The sequence below is a fragment of the Gossypium hirsutum genome, chromosome D02 (assembly GCF_007990345.1).
Source record: "Gossypium hirsutum isolate 1008001.06 chromosome D02, Gossypium_hirsutum_v2.1, whole genome shotgun sequence".
Taxonomy (NCBI): Eukaryota; Viridiplantae; Streptophyta; class Magnoliopsida; order Malvales; family Malvaceae; genus Gossypium; species Gossypium hirsutum.
The window spans coordinates 56,234,343-56,240,331 of NC_053438.1; the positions used below are offsets into that span (position 1 = coordinate 56,234,343).

At 35.6% G+C, this 5,989-nt stretch overlaps 1 non-coding gene across 1 annotated transcript; it reads left to right on the top strand.

Annotated features, from left to right (window-relative positions):
• Positions 1–4,079: 4,079 nt before the first annotated feature.
• Positions 4,080–4,186, top strand: LOC121215148 (small nucleolar RNA R71). Its single transcript, XR_005910877.1, has one exon. It is a non-coding gene; the product is annotated as a small nucleolar RNA R71 (small nucleolar RNA).
• The last annotated feature ends 1,803 nt before the right edge of the window (positions 4,187–5,989 follow it).

The following is a 5,989-nucleotide window of genomic DNA, read 5'->3' on the forward strand; positions in this document are numbered from 1 at the left end:
AATTGTAATAAAAATAAAGACAATAAAAATTAAAATAACAATGGGAAATAAAAAAGAAAAAAACTACTTATTAACGAAAACATAAATTCAAAATTCAAACATCACTAGGGCTAAAGCTTTGCTTATCACACTCTATAGGAGCACCAGTAATGCTTCAACCGTTGTCCATTAAACTTAAATGTAGCCCCTGTTCTTAGGTCTTTAACAACGATAACACCATGCGAATACACTTGCATTACTTCAAAATGTCCTAACCATTGAGATTTTAACTTACCAGGAAATAATTTGAGCCTGGAATTGAAAAATAATACATGTTGTTCAGGTTCAAATTGCCTTGGCAAAATTCTGGCATCATGCCATCGATTGGTCTTTTCCTTATACAAATGAGCATTCTCATATGCTTGTGGTTGAAACTCTTCCATCTCATTCAATTCTAGTAATCTCTTCCTACCAACGGCAACCCAATCCATGTTCAGCTTCTTAATCACCCAAAACGCTTCATGCTCAAGTTCAATAGGTAAATGACATGGCTTACTGTAAACAAGTTTAAAAGGTGACATCCCTAATGGTGTTTTAAATGCAATTCAGTATGCCCAGAGAGCTTCATCCAATCTAGTAGACCAGCCCTTCCGAGATGGATTCACCACTTTTTCCAGAATTTATTTAATTTCTCTATTGGAAATTTCAGCTTGGCCATTCTTCTAAGGGTGATATGCCGTGACAATTCTATGTTTCACCCTATACCTGCACAAGGTATTGGCCATCAGTTTGCAACCAAAATAGGATCCCTCGTCATTGATTATGGATCTCGATGTACCAAATTGTGTGAAAATGTTCTTATGCAAAACTTTCAATACCGACTTAGCATCATTAGAGGCTAGGGCTACTGCTTCCATCCACTTAGAAACATAGTTTACTGCCAAAAGTATGTATATCTTGCCCACGGATGGTAAAAAGGGACCTATAAAGTCTATTCCCCATACATCAAACAGAATCTCCAATATACTTTACAACGACATTTCCTGTCTCCTAGACACATTTCATGTTCTTTGACAACGGTTACACGAACTATAAAATTCATGAGCATTTTTAATAAACTTGGCCAATAGAATCCTGACTAGAGTACCTTGGCAACTGTTTTCATTCCTCCAAAGTGTCCTCCATATGGGGCTAAGTGACAATGTTGTAAGATACTATGCATCTCATCGTTGGGGAAGCACTTCCAAATTATTTGATTTGCATAATGGTTGAATAGGAATGGTTCATCCCAATAGTACTGTTTGGCATAATGAAGAATTTTTTGTTTTTTATGAGCATTGAAGTCAGGTGACATTACACCACTTACTAAGAAGTTTACTATGTTAGCATACCAAGGTAATCCATTGGCAAAGAGCAACTGTTCACCTGGGAATTCTTCCTTAATAAATTTCTTGTTTTCATTTTCATTTCCTGATTCTATTCTTGACAAATAGTCAGCTACTTGATTTTTGGTTCCCTTCCGATCTCTAATTTTCAAATCAAACTCTTGTAACAAGAGTATCCACCTAATCAATCTTGGCTTGGCATGTTTCTTTCGTATCAAGTACTTGACAGTCAAGTGATCTATGTAAACTGTGACCTTTGTTCCTACTAAATAAGAACAAAATTTGCCAAATGCATAGACCACTGCCATTAATTCCTTCTCCGTAGTGGTATAATTAAGTTAAGCCTCTATCAACATCCTACTAGCATAATATATTGCATGTAGTATATTGTTTCTCCTTTGACACAACACTACTCCCACAGCATAATCACTGACATCGCACATGAGTTCAAAGGGCAATGTCCATTCTAGAGCAACCACAATCGGTGCTGTTACAAGTCGCTTCTTGAGTTCTTGAAAAGCCTGCAAATATTGAACATTAAAATTAAAAGGTTTGTTCTATTCAAGTAAAGTGCACAATGCTTTAAAGATTTTCGAAAATTCTTGATAAATCTTCAGTAAAAATCTTACGTGTCCTAGAAAACTTCTAATACCCTTAACACTGGTGGGCGGTGGTAGTTTTTTGATCACTTCTATTTTCGCTCAGTCTACCCCAATTCCTCACTATGATACCCTATGTCCCAAGACAATGCCTTCGTGGACCATGAAATGGCATTTCTCCCAGTCTAATACTAGATACGTTTCTTCATAGTGGCATAAAATAATCTCCAAATTTCTTAAGCAATCTTCAAAATCATTTCCAAACACAGAGAACTCATCCATAAAAACTTCAAGGAAATTTTCCACCATGTCCAAGAATATAACTCGAACAATATTCGCCTGAATTAAAAAGTACCATATGGACATGTGAAAGTAGTATTCTCTTAATCTTCAGGTGCTATGGCAATCTGATTATATCCTGAATAACCATTTAGGAAGCAATAAAAAGCCTTACTAACTAATATGTCCAACATTTGATTGATGAATGGGAAAGGGAAATGATCCTTCTTAGTTGCCTTGTTAAGCTCGCGGTAGTCCATGCACACTCTCTATCCTATAACAATACAAGTCAATATGAGCTCATTGTTGTCATTACTTACTACCGTGACACCCCCTTTCTTGGGTACATATTGCACAAGACTTACCCATGAGTTGTCTGAAATTGGGTAAATAATGCCAGTATCAAGGCACTTGATAATTTCTTTCTTGACAACTTCTTTCATAATTGGATTTAGTCGTCTCTGTTGTTCAATGGATTTGCTATGATAATCTTCCAGGAAATTTTATGCATACAAAATTTAGGGGTAATTCTCTTTATATCGGCAAAGGTCCAACCCATTGCTCTTTTAGATTGCCGTAACACTTCTAAGAACATGTCCTTTTGCTCAGGTGTTAGCTTAGTAGAAATTACAACTGGCAAAGTACTATTATTTCCCAAATACGCATATTTCAAATGTTGTGGCAGAGACTTCAAATCTAGTATGAGATATTTCTCTACATATGGTTTAGGAGGCTTAAAAGATCGATCTGATAAATCTAGGGATCCAAATTTCTTCCTTGGCCTATCCACTATCTGCTAGGCTTCCATAAATTCACCAAGCTCTTCAAAACTTATTGTGTTATCTTGCTCTATCAAATCGTCTTCACTGTCAAAATTATCGTAGAAAAATTTTGCGAATTAGTCCATTGTTATTTCTATCAAGTCAAGGGTGTGACATTCCTCATTCTCATCCACACATTTTAACACATCAAACACATTAAAACTAACCTATTGATTATTCACTCTCATAGTTAGCTCGCCTTTCTACACGTCAATTAGGGTTCTGCCAGCAGCAAGAAGCAATTTTCCAAGAATAATTGGTACATGATGGTCAGCTTCACAGTCTAAAATAAGAAAAATTGCAGGAACTATAAAATTTTCCACCTTTACAATACATATTCAATTTTACCTTCTGGATGGGCATAAGCGGTCAGCCAATTGCAATGTCATTGTGGTAGGTCTCTCTTTTCCAATTCGTAGCTTCCTAAAAATAGACATAGGCATTAAATTTATACTTGTGCCTAGATCACATAATGCTTTCCTACATAATGATTTCCAATTGAACATGGGATAGTGAAACTCCCTGGGTCCTTTAACTTTAGAGGCAGCTTATTCATCAACATTGCTGTGCACCCTTTAATGAGAGCAACAGTCTCAAATTCTCCCAACCTGCGCTTCTGTGGCAGTATGTCTTTCATGAATTTCACATAATTGGGATTTTCTCTAAAGCTTCGACTAGCGGTATATTAATGTTGATTTGCTTCAAAACCTCCAAAAATCTTTTAATCTGAACATCTTATTTGGAATTACAGAATCATTGTGGAAAAGGTAAAAACGGTCATCCTTCTGGTTACTGATATTATTTTGTTGTGGCATATTAATGGTTTCGGTAGCTCTCTTACTCGTCCCAAATCTTGTATTCAGATACTGATAATCATTATTGGTAATCTTTTTTAAGACTCGTATGTTTCATTATATGTTTTGTCTAACAACGTACTATTGGAAAATGCATCAACTACCATCCTTGTGTGCGCATTCAGCCCATTGTAAAACATCTCCATTTGAATCCAGTGTTGGAATCTATGCATCAGGCATTTCCAAATTACCTCCTTAAATATTTCCCAAGCTTCATATAGTGTCTCGTCCTCCATCTATCGAAAAGATGTGATGTCATTTCTAAGCTTGGCATTCATATTTGAGAGATTATACCATAGTAAAAACCTCTGGCAAAGATAATTCCATGATGCCACTGTTCCCAATGACAAAGCATTTAGCCATGCTCTCGCAAGATCTCTTAAAGAATACGGGAATAGCTTAAGTCTCGAGGCATCTTCAGAACACCTGACTATTTGAATGAATCACATACTTCTAGAAAGTGTCTACCGAACTGTCCTATGGTTTGTAACATCTAGAACATTACTGGTTTCAACTCGAATTGTTGAGCTTTTATATTTGGTCTAACTATCCCTAGATTCAAATCATCCAGCATTGGGACGACATGTTCTCTAATTGGCCTATCTCGATCATCCACCACACATCCAATGAGAGGATTTTCATTGTGATCATTTGGATTACCATTAAGACCATTCATGTTTCCAACCATTTTTCTCAATTCTTTTCTCTTTCTCTGCGAGTTTCTGTCAATCTCCAGATCAAAACGATATTCTATGTTAGTAAGAATGCCTTTTCTCATGCACTGATGGAAAACCTATAAAAAGTAAATACACTAAGTAAAATAAAACTACAAACTAAAATAACCAAACCAAATTTCACCAAATTGTCGATTCCCGACAACGACGCCAAAAACTTGTCACGTGTGAAATGATATGCGATTTGTGCAAGTATACACGTTGGTTCAGGTAATAAAGTGATGAGTGAGTATCGTTCCCACGAGGATCAGATTCAAGAACAAAATTGGTCAAGTTATTTTAAAATGTTATGATAAACTAAGGTAAGTATTTAATGATAATTCAAAGGAATGATGAAGTATGCGATAGATGAAATTGATGAATAATTAGAAATGTTATGACAAAAGTGAGAGCAGACATGTAATGGTAATAATGAGAGTTTTTATCTGAATACAATATAAACAAAGAAATAAACAAATAAATATGCTATGGCAAAGATACTACGACAAAGAATAAGGATAGAGTGATGTTGATTTGGAAGGTCAGGAATACTTAGAATCGACCCTTACTCTCAATAATGACTTGGCAAAATCGTATCTACTTTACTGCATAAAAAGTTCTCAAATGACATGCCTCTCGCGAGAGCAAAACCTCAAGTTACCTTGCTCGCATCTAAAGACTTTTTAGATATCTTGCATGGGTTCCTTTTGTATGATCGTGCCTTTATGTCTAGAGTCGACTACAAGCGTCTATCAAATACTTGCTCATTTCATTTAATTTTAATCCAACCAATCTAACCCTTTTAGAATTGAAATCAGTTTATAAATATGAAAGTAGTCTTCTATTTCTAGAGATTGTTTGCATTTTAATTAAGAAATAAGAACAATCAAATGAAACAATAAAGTAAATTAGATATATACTACATCCATAAAAATATTTAAGGTTTCATTGAAAGTAATGCCAACCCTATGAGATTCAACTCATGGGCTGGGAAATAAAATTTCAAACCAAAATATTATCAGCCATTGTGTTCAACTACTTCAGTTCAATCTTTCAAAGGAACACTAATGGAAATATTGGAAGAACTTCAGGAAACAACTTTCGCTTCCCCAATCCGCACTTCGACAACACAGTGTCTTGTGGTGGCTAAGAAGGACTGCCTTCGACTTCTTTTCTTTTGCACAGCCGAATCCTTATTCACGCCTAAGGATTTCTCCTACTTTTTTTTCTGCCATTTGTAAGGTCCCTTTCATTACCTTTTATAGATAGATTGGGCTAGGGTCAATTAACAACTTGTGATTACCTTCTCTTTTAGGGGGATATATCCGATACAAGTTTGAATTTGAACTAGGACTGTTG